The sequence below is a fragment of the Centruroides sculpturatus genome, unplaced genomic scaffold (assembly GCF_000671375.1).
Source record: "Centruroides sculpturatus isolate CEXI.00-Female unplaced genomic scaffold, Cexi_2.0 scaffold295, whole genome shotgun sequence".
Lineage (NCBI taxonomy): Eukaryota > Metazoa > Arthropoda > Arachnida > Scorpiones > Buthidae > Centruroides > Centruroides sculpturatus.
Window position 1 is genome coordinate 112508 of NW_019384603.1, and position 23232 is coordinate 135739.

Below are 23232 nucleotides of genomic sequence, written 5' to 3' on the forward strand. Positions count from 1 at the left end.
TATATATATATATATGTATTTATATTATATATAACTATACAGAAAAAATGAGAATACAAGATTAATTAATATCTCATTGAGTATATTTATAATAAAATACATTAAGATTCTTGTGCAAGATTCTTTTGTGTTTATTTCCACAAACTCGCATATCAAATTTAGATAATGATTAACTGGAAAATAATAATAATAAAATAATCAAATGATGCTTTATGCTTTTTATTTTGCATCTGATATAGAAAAGTGCAGTTTAAGTTATAATACTGATATTCAGTACATAAATTAGTATAGTAATTTATTCATAGTTATTAATTAATAAGTTTTAACTTACTCTGTTTTTCATTTTTAAATTTTATACAGTAATAATATACCATATTAAAGGAAAAATTCCATTTCAATTATTTTCATAAAATTTCGTATTTGTGCCAAAAGTTAATAACTAAAAACTAAAATGAAAAATAAAATCTTACATTATACAATAATTTTAAACAATAACAAACATTACATAATTTTTTGTTGAATAAGGCACAATTAACTAACATGATATTTAATATTAATGGAAACAAGTATTGTATGTAAATTATCAATGGCTGATTTCCATATAATACATATAATAATACAGTAATGTAAATTTCTTTTCATTAATGTTGAATATCATACTATTTAATCATATCTTATTCAACAAATTATTCATTGCTATCTTGAAAGAATGTGAAAAAAATATATTATTACAGTACATTGATTTTTATCACAATTATTTTATCTGGTATTGGGTGTAATTTAAATTATGTTTAATGAAAATTATTAAGTAAAATACACAGAAAATTGTTAATTGTGAACATTTTACTGTGTTTACATTTATACAAAAATATATAATAAAAGAAATACAGATGATTTTAAAAAGTGCACTTTCATTTCTTTCATTTTATTTCAGTTTATCATACTTATATCAAAAATTTATGTATTATTATCATTTAACATTAATTACTATAAATTATTAATGAAAGTAATGTATTTTTAATTTTCATATATTTTAAGGTTTATATATACAAAAAATAATTTAATGGATAGAATTAAATCTACATTTAATAAATTGATAAAATAGATATCTATAACAAGGGCTTACCATAAATTAGTACACAATAAGCTATTAACTAATTAGCTATTTCTAAAAAAATTTTTTTGCTAAAATACATTTTGAATTTAAAATTCTTCTTTGGTTAGCAATGTTTTTGAGAATCAATACATAAATGAAAACATCAACATCATTAATTTAGTTTACAATATTTGTAATCAATAAGCAGTAGTAAAAATTATTACTATCAAAAATATTTTTTATATATTACAGTTCATTACAACAAAATAATTAGTTTTTTAAAATATATAATCTGTTGGGAACTGCTTGTTAATGTTTTCATTTCTTTTGTAATTCATTCACATACTAATGCTAGTTCTTTTATTTATTAAAAATTATTTTACTTGCTTTATAGATTTGATATACTTCAATCATCTGTATAATAATGCCAATTTTTTCTATTTGAAATGAATTATTTTACATTTACTATATTTTCAAAACCAATTGCAATTATTTTATTGTTGCAAACTGTAATATGTAAAAAATACTTTTTAAATATTTATAGTATATTTATTATATAATAAAAATTTTAACTACTGCTTATCAATTACAAATATTGTAGACAAAATTAATGATGTCAATGCTTTAGTTTACATAGTGATTCTCAAAAAATTGCTAACTGAAGAGGGATTTTAAAATCCAAAATGCATTTTAGCAAAAAAGTTTTTACTGTATATTAATTTATGATAAAGTGAAAAAATGAAAACTGTAAAATTACATAATTGGTTATTAGTTGGTATTATAAGCCCTCATTACAGATGTCTATTTTATCAATTTAGTGCATCCAATAAAAGAGCTAGAAGCTTTACATAATTCAATTAATATTAAGTTAAACAATGAAAATTTATCAGGAGGATATGGATTTCAACATCATTAAAGTAAGAAACAATAATTTTGAAATTTATATTTCTCACCAAGGAATCTATAGACAAAATTTTTAATAACTTTATTCTATCAAAATGCAATGAAATTTCTAGATATATGAAAGAAAAATTTGATTTGTATTATTAAAAACCATTCTAATAATTTATATTACTAATGACTTTATGAATGAAACATTTAATTTGATAGTTTATGAAATATGTATATTTTTTTCAAGTAGTAATTAAAGATCATATAAAAATTATAATGTAAATAAATTGATAATTTCATTTGATAAATTTATCTATTGAAAATTATGAATTTATTAATGATATAATATTTTGTGTAAAAAGCAATGATCTGGATGAATTAACCTTCTAAAAATCTATTTTGTTAGAATAACAAGGAAGTTATTTCAGGTAGCATTTCTGAAGAAAGTATATTTGTCGCACATCATCACATCATATAATTTCATCTATTAATTTAATCAAGTAATTTCTATATGTGATTCACACAAAATAATAATTTCATGTAAATGTATTATTTTAGTTTGGATTACTCATTAGGCAAAATTACATCTTAACCTACTAACAGATTATAATTAATTTCTGTGTTTTAACTCATTTAATTAATATTAAGCAAATTTATTATTAATGTAATTGTGAGGATAATAATTTAAATTCCAAACACTTAATGTAGTGTTAGAATTCACAAACAAATTCATTTGTTTATTAGAACTCATAAACATAAAAATTAATTAAAAACTCGTTCATGAATTATCTATTTTAAATTTTTTGTCGTTCATATTATTAATTTGTGGCATAACAAAATTAAGTTATTTTTAAATTATTATGTAACACAATGTTAGTGTGTACCATTGTTTCAGCAAAACAAAGATATTCATTTTATGCCAGCATTTTTAATTAAATAATTTAATTCAATTTAATTAAAATTACACTCAATTAAATCATAAATAACATCTCAGTTGTATTCAAGAATGAGTTTAAATTATTAATTTATAGATACACTTATAAACTGAATATGAATTTTTAACATTTAAAAGTATTTTATTAAAAACATCAAAAATAATGTTTATTAACTTTAAAAAGAATGCATGTAAATAAACAAATTATCTCAAAATATCCTTCACAAGTTTATCATTTGGCTTTGATGTTTCATTTTTTATGAAGATCACAAGGCTAGGCAAGGAAAATATGTAATTCTAACCATGAGTATGTTCTTGCAGTATTTTAATTAATTTAATGATTTAAAAGATTGCAAAAACATAAGACTAAAAAATACTACATTCACTTTGGAGAGATAATGTAATGAAGTAACTAGTTTAATAAATTTATTAACCATTAATAACATGACTAGTTTAAATTTTAACATTATTCATAACTTAAATATAATTGCAGTTAAATCATTTCATTTCGAAAACTATAAAAACTTTAATTTTCTCATTATGAAAACTTTTTACACATTGTAAGTCATCTAATTGAATAATCAGAAAAATTGAAAATATAGTAACTAATTGAAGTAACAAACATCTTCAATATTTTATTTAAAAAAGTTAAAACAGTGTGTAAAGCCATCTGCTCTCATCTAGATACATCATCTTGCAGTTTTCTTCTCTTGTTACTGGATCGTTGTGTCATTGTGTATAATTAAAATTCATATAATGCTATACTTGCATCTACACTTTTTATAACTATTGTCCTTGCAAACACTTCCAACAACAGGTCAACAGGATCTACCAGCAGCTTTAGAATAACCAGGTATATACAGTATAATATAGCTCTAATACTTTCTAATTATGCCGGCAATAGTACTTTTATGTTGTAAAAAATAATTGATAATTTAAAAAAAAAAACATTTAGATGTAATATAAAGAAAGACTTGACAAAATTCAAAATAATTTTGTTTGTTTGCTACATATTTATTTTTAAAGTAATTTCGTGTTTGATTTTCGTACAATACGAAAATGAAAAAAGAGCATTAATTACAGTAAAACCTGTCTAAACGGAAAAATTATTCGGAACGGAGCGATTTTCTGTATTAAAAAAATAACCTGTTCAAAATGGGAACTCTCCAAACCAGAAAAATATTCGGTACCGTGCGTTCCGGTTTGCACAGGTTTTATTATATATAGTAAAAACCTGTCTAAAACGGAAACGTTGCTACCGTACAATTCTAGTATACACAGGTTTTACTTTAACCTTAACGTTTGAAAGATTTTATATGACTTGTTTTAAATAAAAAAAAAAATCTTGTAAAAATGCGAGAATTGCTTTTATTGATTAATAACGTTGCTAAATTTTGGCAACAGACTGTATAAACTACTGTACAGTACGTGGGAAGTATGTTCTCGTAAATATCGCGTTTATAGAAAAATTATTGGGCTGCAATTTGAAAAAATCATTGTCGCAGTAATTACGTGAATATAATATATGTATTTTTAAATTGTATCTTCTTTTTTACAAATATATTTAGTTTATTATTTTATTAAGTTTTTGCCGATAGATGGCGCTACGTGTAAATCAGAAAATCGAATTTAGATTGAAATTAATTGATTTATAGAAATCCGATCAATATTTTGAGGTGGGATGTAGGGCATTACCCAAGTTAGAAGTATATAAACGTAACTGCCGAGTTTTGTAGCAATTGGTCAAACGGCCTAGGAGTGTATAGGAAACAAACATCTTCATTTATATATATATATATAAGATAACAATACAAAATTATTTTTCAAATTGATAAAAGGCACTCCAAATTAGAAGACGGGGGTTTTATTTTAGTCTGTACAGCGTGAATACGGGAACAAGAATAAAAATATGACAGTGTTGTAAGTACATAACGCACCCTGGTGGTGGAACCCGACATAACAAAAAATTAAATATTTTTCTTTAACACAAAACGAACGATGCCATCAAATACTTTAATTTTTTTTTATTTTTTGGATTCTAGTTTCAGTGGTGCACCCAGAGTTGGCCAAGAGGCACTGGCACTCCCAAAGTAAAAGGAAAACAACACTAGTAAATTCTTCAAAATTTTTTTCTTAATTAAACTCATTTTTTATTTATATGATGTCGTGTCTTCTATTAATTATGAATTAGCGGTCACATAAGGTGGGAATCTTATTGATTTCTAATTAAAAAATTTTTTATCTGTTCAACTTTGCTCCCACAGCATTAAATTGAGTGTGCCGCCTAGTTCGGCTGTAGCATTTCCAGTTTTGCCCCACATGGTACATGGTAAATCAGGAAATGAAAAATTTCTGAGACACCCTCTTTCCTTGATGTCCTAAGAATGTTCTTATTTTGCCTAATGGTTAATCCAGCCATGGAAACAACTCATTTAAAATAATAGATAATTATAGATAAAAAGAAAAACCTGTTTCAATTAATTTTTTAATCTGAGTCCACTTGTCAAATGAAGCTATCAATCAGAGATAAATCCTAATCTATTATCCTTTGAATTTTAGCTGTCTGGATGATTGCATGATAAAAGTCAATTATATAATATCTTGTTCACAATTATTTACTATCTTAATCTAAATTATAATACTGTATATACATAGAAACAATAATCATTTTATGTTTTTCAAAACTGTTTTTATTAGGTTATACAAGAGGGCAATATACTCTTCTGGACTCCACCTGGTAAGAAACCTTGTTTGAAACTCCATTCTAAAAATAAAGTTTCAATTACATAACATTACATAGAGATGACAAAAAGATAAATATGGTATTTCACATAACTGTACAGTAGACCTCCCCTATAACACGGTAGATAATTCTGTGTTATATGAATTCCATGTTGTATGAGTCACTTAGATTTTACAAATACGTGAGCCATTCACAGCCCAGCTCACGTATTTGTAAAATCTAAGTGATTCGTACAACATGGAATTCATATAACACGGAATTATCTACAGTGTATGGGGGTCTACTGTAATTACAAATTTATATCTTTCTTGAACTCTGTCTACCCTGTGTGCATTGAGTTTATAAACAGGATCATCACAATTTTGGAATGGGGCATAATGAATGAGGAATGAAATCTGACTTATCTGGACTAGACCATTTATGAAAATTGTGGAGGATCCAACCCAAACTGACATCAGAGTCCTCAAATTGGAAAATTGATGATAAGATCATATATCCAAAATGGTTAATTTCACAATATAGCAACTAGGATATAGTAGAATCCATATTGCATTCTAATATAATCCAATTGCTGAATTGTGAAATTTAAAGTGTAAATACATTTATGAGTTACTAGCTTTCTTAACAAGTTTTTAAACTTGATTTTATTAAAAATCAATTTACTTTGAACTTAATTATTTAAAAATTTGTCATTGTATTCTGACTGAAGGATCAACTAGCAATAATCGCACTTCAGTATAAACTTCATTAGTAACGATATCGCCTCTGCGCAAAGTAATACATTATCGCTAAACACCAACCGAATGCCGAAAATCTATCGGGCTAGTTTAAGGCTAATTACTAAATAGCTATATTATATATCGGGTTTAGCGATGTTTGTCTAATACATTATATCACACAATGAAGAAATATTTTAGCATATAGAATAATAAACCATATATTTATTATTTTTGTTTTGACATCTAAATCTGAATTTCATGTTTATTTAATTATTATTTTTAATTTTTATACATTATAGAATTTTTACATATAATTTTTCTTCAATTTGAGATACCTCACAGAATGCTTATACTAAGTTTAGGTAACATTGATGTTTTAGTTTTACAGAATACTAAGTAGCCAAATAATGTTAACTTACTTAAAATTAAATTTAAAAAGTTTTTAAATAGTAGACAAATTTATAAACAAAATCAAACCTAAATTTATTTTTATTTATCTTCTGTGCGAAACAACACTGAAACAATTTCTATAGCCATGTCGCAAAAGGAAAGAAAGTTGCAGTTTGTTAAAAATAATTATAAAAACTAAAAGTAATAATTAAAATTCTGGCCTTTACACCAAAACTAAACTTAAAAATAAAATCAAAACTAATTAAAATGTTTTTAAAAACCATTTAAGTTGTTTTGAAATTTTCAATTGTAAATAATTTTAAATTTATGTTGTTTGTGTGTGGTGGTGATAAAATTTGCTTTTAATTAACAATTTTTATCTGTATACAGCGGCGGCCTTATCCATTGCGAGGCTCTGGGCGGCAGATCTTTGCGAGGCCCTTGTCCTTTGTGCAAAGTATGTGAATTGAAATAGTAGGCCCTTATTAATATTGATATATACTGTACTATAAATTAAATTTATTTTATTGTTATAACTAATAGCCAAGGATAAAATAAAAAGTTTTAAATATCAACTTTTTTCTACTTGGTTGTTGCGCGAGGCCCGGGCGATTGCCCTGCTCGCCACCCCCTAAGGCCGCCACTGTCTGTATATATATTAAAAATAATATAGAATCTAAATTTGTATTCTGTATATAACCAACAGTTGTTATTCAAAAATCAAACTTAAAGAATAGTTGCTATAGGAGCAAATGAATAGTCGTCTTTTCAACTCCAAGTCAAAAGTGAAGTCTTTTTTCTGTCTCCTATCCCTACAAAAGACCTTCCTTTCTTTTTGTTAACCCTTTATATGAATTTCATGTAGAGACCATAGAGAAAGTTATTGGGTGGTCCTTTCAAAAAACGAATTATAGATACCACAGTGCTTCTCGGTAAAATGTTGGTTTCAGTTTCAGTGTGGATGGAATATTTTGCTTTTAATATATAAATATACAGATTGGTTTGAAAAATACTATCTTAATTTGAAGAAACTATAAACATCTGGAATCATGTATTTATGAAAAGAGAGCATACCAAAATCCTTTTTAAGAATTTTGCCGTGCTCTCTTTTAAAAAATCTTTTCAATAAATTTATATTCTCAAATATATAATTTGATACAGTAAAATGATTTTTCTGGAAAAAGCATTTGATTTGATTTTTATAAGTAGTAACTCACTCTAAATCATGCAAAATATGTGTAAGGTTTGCCGACGTTGAGGGGGAAAAAGTCTATCTCACGTCAGAATGAGCCTAAGGGAAACCGCGTATGTAGGCAGTGGCGAAGGAGGCAAATGATGCACAAGTGTTTTACAAGATAAAACCCGTTTATTTGTTCGAATTCATGCTTACATCGATATAGGATAATTCCAAAATCTCCTGGGAACGGCGAAAGTTCGTGATCTCGGTTGCGGTTCGGGCGGACGAGAAGGATATCCGGACGAAGCAGAAGTTCGTCGTTTCGTTGCGGTNTAGGTTATTCTACTGACTATTATATTCAGGTCTCAAATAAAAACCTTTTTATGGCTGAAATATTTCAGTCATTAAAAGATAAATACTGGGCTCAAGACATTCAATATATTGAACAAAAGAGTAGGTTTTTTGAGACTTCCTCAATAACTCCATGGACACCTCGATATTATTTATTATCAAATTTAAGTTATAATATTAAATCCTTGATAATTCAATTGCGACTTAATGACTATACTATTGTATTAAATAGGCGTAGAATGAATATTTCCGCCCATTCTAACTGCCCTTTATGTAACCGACTCTGTGAAAATATTAAAAACCACTTATTTGTATCTTCTGAAATTACTGAACATTTAATAGATACTTTATTGACAACTGATTTTGATATGTTTTGTTTATACGATGATAAATTAAGCTCTGACATGTTATTTAAAGTTTATAAATTTTTCTGTTATTTATTAAACATGTTAGCATAACATTATTAATTAAGTTTTAATTTTTTTGAAACCATATATAATAATGTTTGTATCTGTTAATGTTACACGATTTTGTAACCCCTTTGTAAAGGCGAAAGTCATAGCAAATAAACATTGATTGATGTATTGATTGATTGATTGATTAATTGAATTTATTTAATTTAAAATATAGTCTCTTCACCTCAAATTAGTGGTAGCTTGCCTCTATACATCATACTTTTCAATACATCATACTTAACAATTCTATACATCATACTTAACAATATGACTATATTGTTAAGTGAATTTATCTAATTCCTTTCTATCTAGCTCCTTTTAGGGGAAATTCTTTTAATTGAAATAACGTCATTTTCATTTTTCATTGCATATACCGTTAGTCGGAGCCTCCTGCCCATAAAGTTTTCATATTTGGTCTCGGCTTTCATCTAACTATCTTCCCGAGATTAAGAAAGGACAGACAACAGACAGACAGACGACAGTAGAAATTTATAAGTCTACAATTGTTCAAATTGCAACCCAACAACTCTGGTTTATTTCGTATCTGAATAGTACTTTCTTTATTCTAATAATCTTTCTATAAACTCGCTATTTACAAAGACATAGTTTTCAAATAGTTTAAGAGCATTCTGATAATGTTTTAAAAATAAGTTATATCACATACATTTTCGAAATATACGATTAATAACGAAGAGTTTAACAATTACTCCGGCGATTTTTATAAACACGGGCAACACCGAATGTAAAAAGCAGTTAGTTAGTCCTATATATAAAATTATTCTATCAACTATTTGAAAAATTATGAAATTTAAATTTATTAATTCAAATTAATTATGTAATTTACTTACTTCATTAATCTTATTTAAAAATTTTGACAATTCTTCAAAAAGTCACTTATCTTTAATTGACATCCGATTAAAATAAGCGCAATACAATTGAAGTTCAATTATATAATTCCCTTGAAAAATTGATAATAACGTCAATTTCAAAGAATTGTATTATATTTCTCCAGATAAATAAACAAATTACAGAACACACATCGGAGAATTACTGTTCGCAGATAATACAGTCAAACCTCGGATTTCAAACGCCTCGCTTTTCGAACAATTCGGTTTACGAACAAGATTTTCAACGCCAATTAAAAATATACTAACTTAATTAATTTAAACAGAGGGATGTTAATTGATGACGTATGGAATGACGTCATACACAAAGATAAAAAGATATTACGCAATGCGTGATGATTCGTTTAGTAGAATTTTTAGTGGTTTTAGATAGTTACAAATACTTGGCGTGATCTTCGTCATAGATGGTACCTATTGTAAAATATTTGCATAAATATTGTAAGTTATTTATTTCTTTATATTTGGATTAAAAATGTTTAAATTGTAAATTTACAAAACAATTTTTATGCTCTGTAGACTGAGGAGGGATTGGCGAAAACGTTGGATCCGAAATGTATATAAATAAAACAACTCTAAATTAAAATTGCTTCTGTGTAATTCTTGAACTCCGGAAAACAGTCGGATTAGGAAATAACAAATTTGTTTATTAGTTCAAAAACCCCTTTCAGGTGGTTAGATAAATAACTGATTAAGCCGGCTAATATTGCTAAATTTATCTGATTATCAAAAATTTATTAATATAATACTGTATTAATATTTAATTTAATATTTATTAATGTTATGTAGCCAATTAATTAAAACTAAAAATAATAAAATAATAATTAAAACTCTGGTTTTTACACCGAAACTGAAATTATGTTTTAGAATCAAATCAAAATTAATTAATTAATTTTAATTTAAATCAAAGCAATTGAAACATAATATTTCGGAAAGTGTGGATAAAGTAATTGTCTGTCTTGATTGATTTGATTATATTTCATCCAGGCTGAGTCGAGTCTCTATTTATAGCAGTTTTTTGTAAAGTAATCGTTTCGGTTTCAGTTGGAGGTATGTTTTAATATTATATAAAAAAACTAGCAGGTAAATCTGGCAAAAAGTAAGAACAAGCATTAAGATTATTAGATTATTTCGTACTTCTAACTCTTATTTTATAGTATTTGATTTATATTTACAAAGGTTATCTTATGCAAGGGTTTATCACACCAAGTGACCAATCTAACTTATTTTAAAAATTCTTTAAACTGTGTACAGTGGGGGAAAAATAATTTTTAAAATGTGTTATATTGGGCACTCGATGTGATAAACTCTTACGTAAGATAACCTTTGTAAATATAAATCAAATACTATAATATAACAAACATTAAAACGAAAACCATATAGTCTACCAATGTCATGTTTATCGCGATACTCGGACGGTAAGAAATGGCACAATTTCATTGGTCAAGTACACACCAAATATGGTATCTTAAATTTTTTCAGATATCATAATTTTTTCTCTTCCTCTAAAAATGTTACCTCTAAGAAACTGTTCCATTCACAACCGAATATCAAACGGTCATCTGACAACGATTCAAATTTCGCGAAAACGGACCAAATATTTAAATTCGGCAATCTCGAAAATCAATTAAATCACATTTTGTGCAGNTAAATTTAAAAAATGTAAATTACATCTACTTGATTACTGCAAAAGGTAGCACTTGTCACTCGGATTTTTTCATTTCTAAACGAGACGTTTTTAATAAGTGAATTTAAAATGAATAAAACAACTGAACACCGGTAGTTTGTCACGAGTTTGAGCATGGCCAACAGGCTGGCCAAGTGCAGTTTACTGGGTTTTCTTCACATCAGTAACACCTAATTAAGACCAGCTTTTCATACAAGTTTTCCCGTGATGCATCCCCCTGGCAGTTCGCTCACGTGTCGCGTTGCAGTTAACAAATAAACCAAAACAATTCTTACGAGCGATTATTTATTGTGACAACGTCAAAATTCCAGCTTGCAACTTTTCGTCACAATGTTCTCAATTCTTTTAGTGTTGTCTCGCCCCTGTACATCATACTTTTTCTATTAGCAATAGCGTCGCGCCAGTCATCTATCTAACTTCGTTCAGGGGAAAATTTTGAATCGAAGTGACGTGACAATCATGCCAAATCAGAAGTTCGTAGAAGTTCGAATCGTGGCCAACGGCCCAAAGCTTTTCACATATGTTCTCGCCTTTCATGTCTCTAACATGTTTCTCGAGATTGAGGAAGGAGAAACAAACAAACATACAGACAGACGACAGTTGAAATTTATAAGTCAACAAGTTTTTCAAATTGCAGTCCAATAATTTTTCTATAAACGCGATGTTTACGAGAACATATTTCCCATATAGTTTATACAATCTGTTGCAAAAATATAAACACTTTATTATATCATTAAAATACTTGATTAATAACCAGCTAGATGCTTCTTAATCTACGCAAAAACATATTATTTCATTGAGAATTATTTATTAACTGTAACGAACGTTTTCAACCTGTTCTACAGGCCATCTTCAGGTTTTTAAAAATCATGAAATATTGATAACTGTTCTATACAAAAAAGAACAGTTAAGAACACATTTAAAATACAAAATTCTTTGGAATGTTGAGCTGTTTGAATCCAAAGAATAAATTACACTAATATGTATACAATTTAAAATAACAAAATAAAAGAATAGGTAAAAAATGTTGGATAAAGGTTGAAAATGTTCGTTACGGTTAATAAATAATTCTAGGTGAGATATGTTTTTGTGTAGGTATAATATAAAAGCAATTACTCTCATAGTTTTAGATTTTTTATTTAAACAAATTTTATATGAAGTCTTTCGAACATGAAGCTTAGCAACTCGATCACATGCGGAGCCATCACAACCTGTCTAACACGGATCACTTTTCAAATAATGATAGACCGGTATTAAGTAGTAGTCGTTGACCGTCCTCTATTCCGGGAGGCGGTCAACGACTACTTTTGCTCGAATTACTTCGACCAACTTTCTCAACTGTCCCAAATTGTTATCGGAGCAGCGGTATGGTGATAATGGAATTGGAAATCCAAAATACGACGTTACCAGCCTGCACAAAATATGATTTAAGTGGTTTTCGAGATTGCCGAATTTAAATATTTGGTCCGTTTTTCGCGAAATTAGATTCTGTAAGGTTTGCCGACGTTGAGGGGGAAAAAGTCTATCTCACGTCAGAATGAGCCTAAGAGAAACCGCGTATGTGGGCGGTGGCGAAGGAGGCAAATGATGCACAAGTGTTTTACAAGATAAAACCCGTTTATTTGTTCGAATTCATGCTTACATCGATATAGGATAATTCCAAAATCTCCTGGGAACGGCGAAAGTTCGTGATCTCGGTTGCAGTTCGGGCGGACGAGAAGGATATCCGGACGAAGCAGAAGTTCGTCGTTTCGTTGCGGTGTCCTCGGTGAGCGGCGGATGCACAACACAAATTTAATCACCACTGTAGGGTTAATCCGGAGGAGACTCTTCTTCGACCTTGAAGTTCCGATTTTTATAGTTTTTCCCCCACTGTTCGCCTTTCGGATTGGTCCCTCGTCCCTCTTCTCGCTTCCCGATTGGTTTCTCCTTTGTCTCCAGGTGCAAGACGAAACTTTTTCGGGTCGCGGGAAAGGTCCGATTCGAGGTGTCCATCTGATACCTCTTTGTCGACTCTGTTCGAGGACTGTTTATAAAATAATAACACCTGCACTCATAACTCAGGCCGTTATTTACCATTTTTGACGTCTAAGAATTTAACGATCATTTTCACCTTTCACCTATCAAAAATTCCTCTATTTTTTTGTTCGAAAAGGTTTATTTCGGCCAACATTTTATAGACACGCGAGTCAAAGATCTACCTGTTTATGAGCGCTCGGGTTAGAGTTTGTCTTCCGCTAAGACATTAACAGATAGTTGACACATACTCGAACCGTTCCGAGTCTCGTTGTTTACATCTCGTGTCGCGCAAGAATTTCACGGTTTACTCGAGTTCGAACCTCGTCTGGGAACCCACAGTGCTCTCCGCCTTTTTAAAATGCTGCTCGGTTTAGCAATTTAGCAGCATTTTAGCTGACATCGCTGGAAGCTGTCAGTCCATGCTTTCCTCTTTCGAGAAGTGACTACAACATTGTCTCACGTTTTGTTTTTCTTTCATGTGTGACCGATCTCGCGTTACATCAAAATGTGGAATTGTTTTTCCTTCAGACACATCATTTGAACGATGTACGAAATTGATTGTCATTTTCGCATAACATCTCTTGACTCTTGTCAAGGTACAGATTTCTTTGATATTACAAAATTTTCTAAATTTGAGACCAAGCAATTCATATTAATCCTTAAAGTTGCATTTTTCCTTCTAAAATCCAAAAAGGGGTTAAAGTTTGCTCTGTAATGTTCGATCAGTCTGTCACTCAGAAAATATTCTTCTTTACTGCTTCTAAAACACGAGGACGTGTTGACTTCCTGTCGGATGGTCACCTGTTTTTCTGAGTTTTGTGGTTCCAACAGAATCTTTTCCACGTACTTTGGAGCAATTGTTCTCTGTTTCGTGTTGGACTGGAAAATGGAAGGATGTCTGCATGGATGGCGGGCGTCTGCCACCTCGACTTCCTCTGCAGGCATTGCTTCTTCCGGTTGTCCGTCTTGTGAACGTGTGACAGTATCTGCTATGCAGATTACCGCAAATCAAGGTCACATCGTTCTGAGATGACATTTATCTCGATTCTGATAAGGTTCACGTTGCGATATTGTTTTTTCTGATGGTGACTTTGACATTACTTCCGAATATCGTCATGTTCCATTGCCAGTTCGTTTCACTGTTGCTTTTCCTTGTGACAGACTTGATTGTCTCGCGCGTTTGAAATAGGAGGGACAAATTTTCCTCACATTTAGACTATATGAATCGCTTAATCTATGACAGATTTTCCCGATCATGTTTTTTTTTTCGCGACAATTTTGATTTGATCAGCATGTGTGTGCATACAATTTTCACATTTCATTTTCCTCCGGATAAAATATGTTTTTCATCAATAAAGGTACGTACATTTGCCGAAGCTTTCTCGCGATACATGTGATTACCACAAACGAGTAAATAAATTGTTACAGATTTTCTCATTGCTATTTACCAAAATGGAAGTTCACATTACTACCATTTCCGACTTCGCGACAATAAATTTGAAAGCGTACGCGTATTTACAATTGNTTGATTTGATCAGCATGTGTGTGCATACAAATTTCACATTTCATTTTCCTCCAGATAAAACATGTTTTTCATCAATAAAAGTATATTTGCCGAAACTTTCTCGCGATACATGTGATTACCACAAACGAGTAAATAAATTGTTACAGATTTTCTCATTGCTATTTACCAAAATGGAAGTTCACATTACTACCATTTCCGACTTCGCGACAATAAATTTGAAAGCGTACGCGTATTTACAATTGACCTCTTTCCATCCGGAAGATGACAACCTCTCTTTCACGAGAAAGAGAAGCTACCATTTACAATGAGTAAATAGACCGGTAGGAGCGAACGGATACTATGGAAGATTGCATTTAGAATGATCAATTTATACCACTGCAAGTGCACTGTTAAATGTAGCTTGGCAAATAACAGTGATTAAATTTAAAAACCCNAGCCACGCCCGTGAGCTTGCACTTGGCAATGCTCAGACACTGGCGAGGCGTCCATCCCGCCAAACTCGCGATTTCTCCCAATGTGTCGAAAAAATCAGACACGCGTCCCGTTTCGCCCGAAAATGTCGGAATCAATCCTCCGAACGCGGAGAAAGAGCCGCTACTGCTACCGTCTCGAGGTCGCGTCGGAACACTTGCATCAGCCTCCATCGTTCAACCCACTTTCTAGATAAACTTTTCGTCGGCTCACTTACTCAAATGTTGTGGGACACAAATAATCCCGAGCTTCTGACACCAGTGTAAGGTTAACTCTGGTGTAGATTGGGCCTAAAATCCGACTTCTGACGCCAGTGTAAGTTTTGCCGACGTTGAGGGGGAAAAAGTCTATCTCACGTCAGAATGAGCCTAAGAGAAACAACGTATGTGGGCGGTGGCGAAGGAGGCAAATGATGTACAAGTATCTTACAAAATAAAACCCGTTTATTTGTTCGAATTCATGCTTACATTGATAATGGACAATTCCAAAATCTCGTTGCTCCTGGGAACGGCGAAAGTTCGTGATCTCGGTCGCAGTTCGGGCGGACGAGAAAGATATCTGGACGAAGCAGAAGTTCGTTGTTACGTTGCGGCGTCCTCGGTGATCGGCGGATACACAACACAAATTTAAATCACCACTGTAGGCTTAATCCGGAGGAGACTCCCTTTCGACCTTGAAGTTCCGATTTTTATAGTTTTTCCCCCACGATTCGCATTTCAGATTGGTCCCTCGTCCCATTCCTCGCTTCCCGATTGGTCTCTCCTTTGTCTCCAGGTGCAAGACGAAACCTTTTCGGGTCGCGGGAAAGGTCCAATTCGAGGTGTCCATCTGATACCTCTTTGTCGACTCTGCTTGATGACTGTTTATAAAATAATAATACCTGCACTCATAACCGTTATTTACCATTTTTGACGTCTAAAAATATGACCATCATTTTTAATCTTTCATCTATCAAAAATTCCCTTTTTTTTGTTCGAAAAAGTTTATCTCGACCAACATTTTATAGACACGCGTGTCAAAGATCTACCTGTTTATGAGCGCTCGTGTTAGAGTTTGTCTTCCGCTAAGGCCTTAACAGATAGTTGACACATACTCGAACCATTCCGAGTCTCGTTGTTTACATTTTGTGTCGCGCAAGAATTTCACGGTTTACTCGAGTTCGAACCTCGTCTGGGACTCACAATTACATTACATTTAACAATAGTCATTAACTTAATAATTGGTGAGGTCTAGTAATATGATACTGAGATACTGTTAAAAATCCAGTAATTGCAATATCACGGGAATGGCCAAAAGCCCGTGCCTGTGATATATCCAAGTCAATCTGATGAACAAAGTGATAATAAATACAAATACATCGCACTAACCTTGTATAGCTTTGCACTTAATTTTTGAATTATAACACTAATGTTTTTGACCCACCCTAGGACCTTCTTCAGGTGTTCTATAAAAAATTTTCTGGTGCTATCCAAATTTGATTCAGCTTCCAATTTTAAATGTTCTAGTTTCAAATGTTTCTATCTTCAAATTTAAATTTTTTTTAATTTTAAAAATTAAATTCAAAGATAGAAACATTTGAAACTAGAACATTTAAAATTGGAAGCTGAATCAAATTTGGATAGCACCAGAAAAATTTTTATAGAACACCTGAAGGTGGTCCTAGGGTGGATCAAAAACATTAGTGTTATATTTTAATAATTAAGTGCAAAGCTATACAAGCTTAGTGCAACATATTTGTAGCCATTATTTTGTGTTTGTAAATTATTTTTACACTCAGTTAGTTTTATGCAGAAATTTACTATAAAAAGCAAAAAGTCTTTGTATAAAATTGATTCAAATGTACCAATGCACGCAACAAAGTTTCACCTAACTAAAAAATTTATGATTTGCAATCAGTGATTTAAAAAATATGGAGTCAAATGTTCTGAAAATTACTGAAACTATAACAATTACAATATTTAATCTAAAAGCCATAGAGCTATGAAGCCTGAATTTAAATACATATGAAAATGTCAAATATGAGAGCTGGTTACAGTTATATCTAATCTATGGTAGAAGCCATGGTAATTGCAATGCTCTTGAAATTCTATAAAATTGTTTTATTTTTAGTTAAAGTATTTTTCCACAGACTTGCAAAACATCATAAAGATTACATCATCTATAACTTCATAAATATATGAGTGCTTTTAATTGATTGACGAAATCTACTACAGCAATGTTTTCAATGATTGTATCATTTATTGGTATAAAACCCATTAAAACATGGTGTGCCTTTTATAAGCCAAAATAGAAGTTTTTGACAGTTAATATTGTATAAAAAATTTATCTTCTCACAAAATAGCTCTGTGTGTGTGTGTCAGTCAGTCATCAGTTGTGCATTTGTTACAAAGGAGATATGAACCTGGAAACATTGAAAGAAAAATTGGATCAGTCATTATATGTTCAGAATGCTATGCCAGGATAGGATGCTAAAGCATCTCAGCCTAGTACATAGTGCTAATTCTTCTAAACTGAAAGTAGAACGAGCAAGAAGGGCATGAAAGCAAGTGGACAAACTTTTGAGGTATACAACAGGGATTTATAACCCTACCATCCATATAAGAAGCCATTACTAATGAATAAAATGTGCATACAGCAATCCATCTGGACTTAACAGTATGTGGACTGGAGCATTGACATGTGGGATTCTGTTGTTTTTGAATGAATCCAATTTCATCTGCACAGATCTGGGGCAAACTGTATGTTAGGCATAGAAAAGGCAAAGCCTATAATGGATTACTTGATGCAAACAACAAAGTTTCTGATGAATCAAATGGTGTAGGGAAGTAAAACCAGTAAAGGTGTCTATAGATTGCACTTTATAAATTGGTCTGTGAAAACAGTGCTACAAATACATCTTATCTACCAAGCTAATTCCAACAACTAAGGAATAATTTCATGACAAGAAATCCTTATCTTCCAGGATGGCACTGCACTGTCACCATACTGAGATGATGAATAAAGTATAATATGTCTTTTCTCTGAATTGACACACAAATTGCTGTTTAAATAAAAAAAAATATATTCCTAGAGTAGATGCCTAAGTTGGTTAAGTAAACAGTCACAAACTCAATTCTATTGCAAACTACTTACATATAATGGATAGGAAAATTGGAAAGACGAGGCCTGAATATCATCAAAGTGCAGGAGTGTACTAAGAGAGTTGATATCTTGAGCTCCGTATAGAGTACTGAAGAAACTCGTGCACACACTATGCCAGATTGCTGCAAAGTTGTTATTAAAACTTGATGTAGTCTTGAGTTATTCCCATTCAATGAGAAATAACTGTCCATGTTTTTCAGGCCTGCTTATGCTGTGAACCTTTTTCATTTCCGTAATTGTAAATGGCAAGTTCTTGCGATAGTACTCATTAACAGTATTGATAGGCTATGGCGTGAAAGACTTCAGTATAGTTCAATATAACATTATACATAATAAATTTTGTTTTTGTATATTCTTGGTTTATTTTTTGTTCTGTTTATGTTATCATTACAAATTGTGATTGTAGTTTTAAGTATGCTACTTTGCGTATCTATTGGATGCTTTTTAGTCTATATCATAGGTAATGCAATTTCCATGGCTGCTATTGTATATTTCAACAATAACAATGGAAGAGTTGGAGTTATTAAAAACAAATTTGTTTTTAAGTTAGTTAATTTAAGAATTATCAAACTTGTAGTTTATATTTGATTTTACCAAGATTGTCAAACTCGTTTAATTAATACTGTGGACCACATCAGGTTCACTGGTACATTAAACAAACTACATGAATTAGCCAGTGGAATTTTATATTGAGATAAAAAAATAGAATGTACCAGTAATATATTAACTGTTAAACAAAAAATGTTCTTGGAGCATCACTTAAAACAATATAGTAATTACCTACAGTACAGGTATACCTCGCCTTACGTCGGTAATTGGTTCCAGGAAAGCGACGTAAGTCGAATTTACTTGTCTCCGAATATACTTGTCACTAGGCTAAACCATAAATTACCATTTCCGGTTCTGTATTTTATTTATTAATGCATTTTTAATAATATATGGTTAATAAGGATCTATTTTAAGCTTATAAACAAATAAATTTTAGTTTTTAATATAGTACAGAAAAAAGTAATCTAAATTTACGAATGCATGTACTGTAAATACAGTACATACTTGTNTCAAAGATCTACCTGTTTATGAGCGCTCGTGTTAGAGTTTGTCTTCCGCTAAGACCTTAACAGATAGTTGACACATACTCAAACCGTTCCGAGTCTCGTTGTTTACATTTTGTGTCGCGCAAGAATTTCACGGTTTACTCGAGTTCGAACCTCGTCTGGGACTCACAGTGCTCTCCGCCTTTTTAAAATGCTGCTCGGTTTAGCAATTTAGCAGCATTTTAGCTGACATCGCTGGAAGCTGTCAGTCCATGCTTCCCTCTTTCGAGAAGTGACTACAACATTGTCTCACGTTTTGTTTTTTTTTTTTCATGTGTGACTGATCTCGCGTTACATCAAAATGTGGAATTGTTTTTGCTTCAGACACATCATTTGAACGATGTACGAAATTGATTGTCATTTTCGCATAACATCTCTTGACTCTTGTCAAGGTACAGATTTCTTTGATATTACAAAATTTTCTCATTTTGAGATCAAGCAATCCATATTAATCCTTAAAGTTGCATTTTTCTTTCTAAAATCCAAAAAGGGGTTAAAGTTTTCTCCGTTTTATTCGATCAGTCTGTCACTCGGAAAATATTCTTCTTTACTGCTTCTAAAACACGAGGACGTGTTGACTTCCTGTCGGATGGTCACCTGTTTTTCTGAGTTTTGTGTTTCCAACAGAATCTTTTCCACGTACTTTGGAGCAATTGTTCTCCGTTTCGTACTGGACTGGAAAATGGAAGGAGGGCGTCTGCCACCTCGACTTCCTCTGCAGGCATTGCTTCTTCCGGTTGTCCGTCTTGTGAAGGTGTGACAGTTTCTGCTATGCAGATTACCGCAAATTAAGGTCACATAGTTCTGAGATGACATTTCTCTCGATTCTGGTAAGGTTCACGTTGCGATATTGTTTTCCTTATGGTGACTTTGACATTACTTCCGAATATCGTCATGTTACATTGCCAGTTCATTTCACTGTTGCTTTTCCTTGTGACAGACTTGATTGTCTCGTGCTTTGAAATAGGAGGGACAAATTTTCCTCACATTTAGACTATATGAATCGCTTAATCTATGACAGATTTTCCCGATCATGTTTTTCTCGCGACAATTTTGATTTGATCAGCATGTGTGTGCATACAAATTTCACATTTCATTTTCCTCCAGATAAAACATGTTTTTCATCAATAAAAGTATATTTGCCGAAACTTTCTCGCGATACATGTGTTTACTACAAACGAGTAAATAAATTGTTACAGATTTTCTCATTGCTATTTACCAAAATGGAAAGTTCACATTACTACCATTTCCGAATTCGCGACAATTGATTTGAAAACATGCGTATTTACAATTGGCCTCTTTCCATCCGGAAGATGACTACCTCTCTTTCACGAGAAAGAGAAGCTACCATTTACAATGAATAAATAGACCGGTAGGAGCGAACGGAAGCAGTCGCGGGGAGTCCTCCCTCTGCTGAGAAGTCCTGGGAACATCCGCGTCTCGCACCGTCGTCACCTTCGGCTGAATATTTCCCGATGATTTGGGAAGTACCCATGGATATTCGCTCACAGGTCCTTGACTCCGGAGAGCGTATCGGTGTGAGGTTTGAGGAGGAGGGGTCACGGGTCGCTCGATCTCTGTTCTTTCCGCGGTATCTTTTGGATCAGGCGAATTTTGTTGGAGTGCCTCTAAAATGATCTCGTCCCAGGGGTCAACGCATTCTACTTGTGGTTGCTTTGCCGTTAGAGGAGGGGTATCTGTGTCTGCTGCGTCAGCATCAGACACAGATACTGCCTGCATTAGGCGTTACAAATTCCATCCTTGCGATTGCCGGCTTCATCCGATTCGCGTGTGTGTGCAATCGTTTCCCGGAATGAACATGCTGAACTACAAAATCCACGGGACTTGTTTCTGCGACTATTCTATAGGGACCGTGCCATCGCGGGGCTAATTTTCGTTTCAATCCTGTGGGGATAGCCACTTCATTGACGAAGACTCTATCGCCTATCGCAAATTTGTACGGCTTGTGCTTACGTTGATGATAGGTATTCCTGTCGTTCGCAGCTTTTTCCGCATGTTCCTGAGCTATCTTGTGGGCTGAGGCCAATCTCACTCTTAGTTTGCTCGCATAATTTTCGCTTACGTCATATCGGGGTTTATTCGGTTCGGTAACGATATCAAAGGGATAAGTCGGATCGCGTCCATATAAAAGGAAAAAGGGGGTCTCATTTGTGCTCGAATGCACGATAGTATTATAAGCGAAAAGTGCATAAGGGATCATTTCATCCCCAATTGCGCTGATCTGCGTCAACATAATGAGTCAAGATGTCTATGAGAGTTTTATTCAATCGTTCGACCATGCCATTACATTGGGGGTGGTACGCGGTTGTAAGGAGCCTTTCTACGTGTAACAATTCGCAGACTTCCTTCATAACTTTGGATACGAAGTTAGATCCTCTATCGGTAAGTAATTGTCTTGGGACCGAATGTCAGAATAATTTGTGTTACGAATGCCTTTGCCACTGTTTTGGCGGTAATATCGGGTAACGGGATTGCTTCTGCCCATCTAGAGAAGTGATCGACAAAGACTAATAGGTATTTGTTTCCGTTATGAGTAGTGGGGAGTGGGACCCTGAATGTCTAATGCAGTACGCTCGAAAAGTCTCGATATCTTCGGAAACGTCTGCAAAGGGGCTTGATGACCATGCAGGGGTCTTCTTATCGCGCATTCCTGACAACTATCGCAGTAGTGCGTAATATGTTTGTTCATTTCTGGCCAATAAAACTGGTTTTGTAATTTCTTACGCATTTTTTTAGCACCTAAGTGTCCTGAGCTGGGAATGTCGTGAAACAATTTCAAAATATATTCTATCATTATTTAGGGAATCACTAGTCTATCCCATACTTCGTTCCTTTCCGGTATCGTTTTCCTATGATAAAGGGTTTGATCTGCATCTAAATAAAAGTTTATTGCATCTAAGTTTGTATCTCGTGAGGATGGGTCTCCCATTAATTGTTTCTTTACTTGACTACAAAAGGGATCTTTTTGCTGTTGTTCCCTAACTTGTTCTTTACTGTATATAGGTTGCATTTCACAAATCTTAGCCACGGACATTCTGCTAAGCCCATCTGCATTTTCTTTTGTTTCCTCTTCTGCTAAGAGAAAGGTTCCTATTTTATTCCCCTTTTTAATCTTAACGGGTTGTGTTTTCACGTTCATTATCCTTACAGGTACTTTGCCACGCCTCCGTGTTTTGACTAACGTACTAGCAATAAACACTCCCTCACTATCGGGAGGTGTCGGTTCAATGACTCCCACTTGATTAGTCACCGGAGAGTGGACTTTCCCTTCCACGATGACCTCTGACCGCGGGGGAATGACGTAATCTTCAGCTAACGTCACTTCCTTAGGAGAGTTGTTCTCTCCCTGTCCTAAACTTTTAACGGTTGTTTGTTTTGACTTCTCCCGTTTTATTTTTCGCCTGTTATTTCGTGCGCGTTTATTTTTCTTTTTCGTTTCCGCATCCCTTTTTGTTTTATTCTCGTTTTTGCTAATTGGCGTTGAATTTAAATCGTCTCTTGTCAACTCACGTGTGTCTGTGTCAATTTGCTTAAGACTATTTTCGTTAGCTTCTTTTGAACTAGGACGGGTGGCTGTTTCCTTTATCTCGGCCAAACCCCAAAATGACACAATATC

General features: G+C 32.4%; 1 protein-coding gene and 1 pseudogene across 2 annotated transcripts in view; one reads left to right on the top strand and one right to left on the bottom strand.

The window, feature by feature from the left end:
- LOC111625093 (dihydropyrimidinase-like) overlaps window positions 1-5693 on the top strand; it is a 25154-nt gene extending 19461 nt beyond the window's left edge. Inside the window, exon 16 of one of the 2 annotated variants that reach the window (XM_023368123.1) lies at window positions 5619-5693. The gene's annotated coding sequence lies outside the window, so the exon portion shown is untranslated. Of the gene's footprint in view, window positions 1-4963; window positions 4986-5618 lie in introns of those variants that run through there. The other variant, XM_023368124.1, reaches the window with a different exon arrangement.
- Window positions 5694-6320: 627 nt separating this feature from the next.
- Window positions 6321-6441, bottom strand: LOC111625114 (annotated as a pseudogene).
- Between the last annotated feature and the right edge of the window lie 16791 nt (window positions 6442-23232).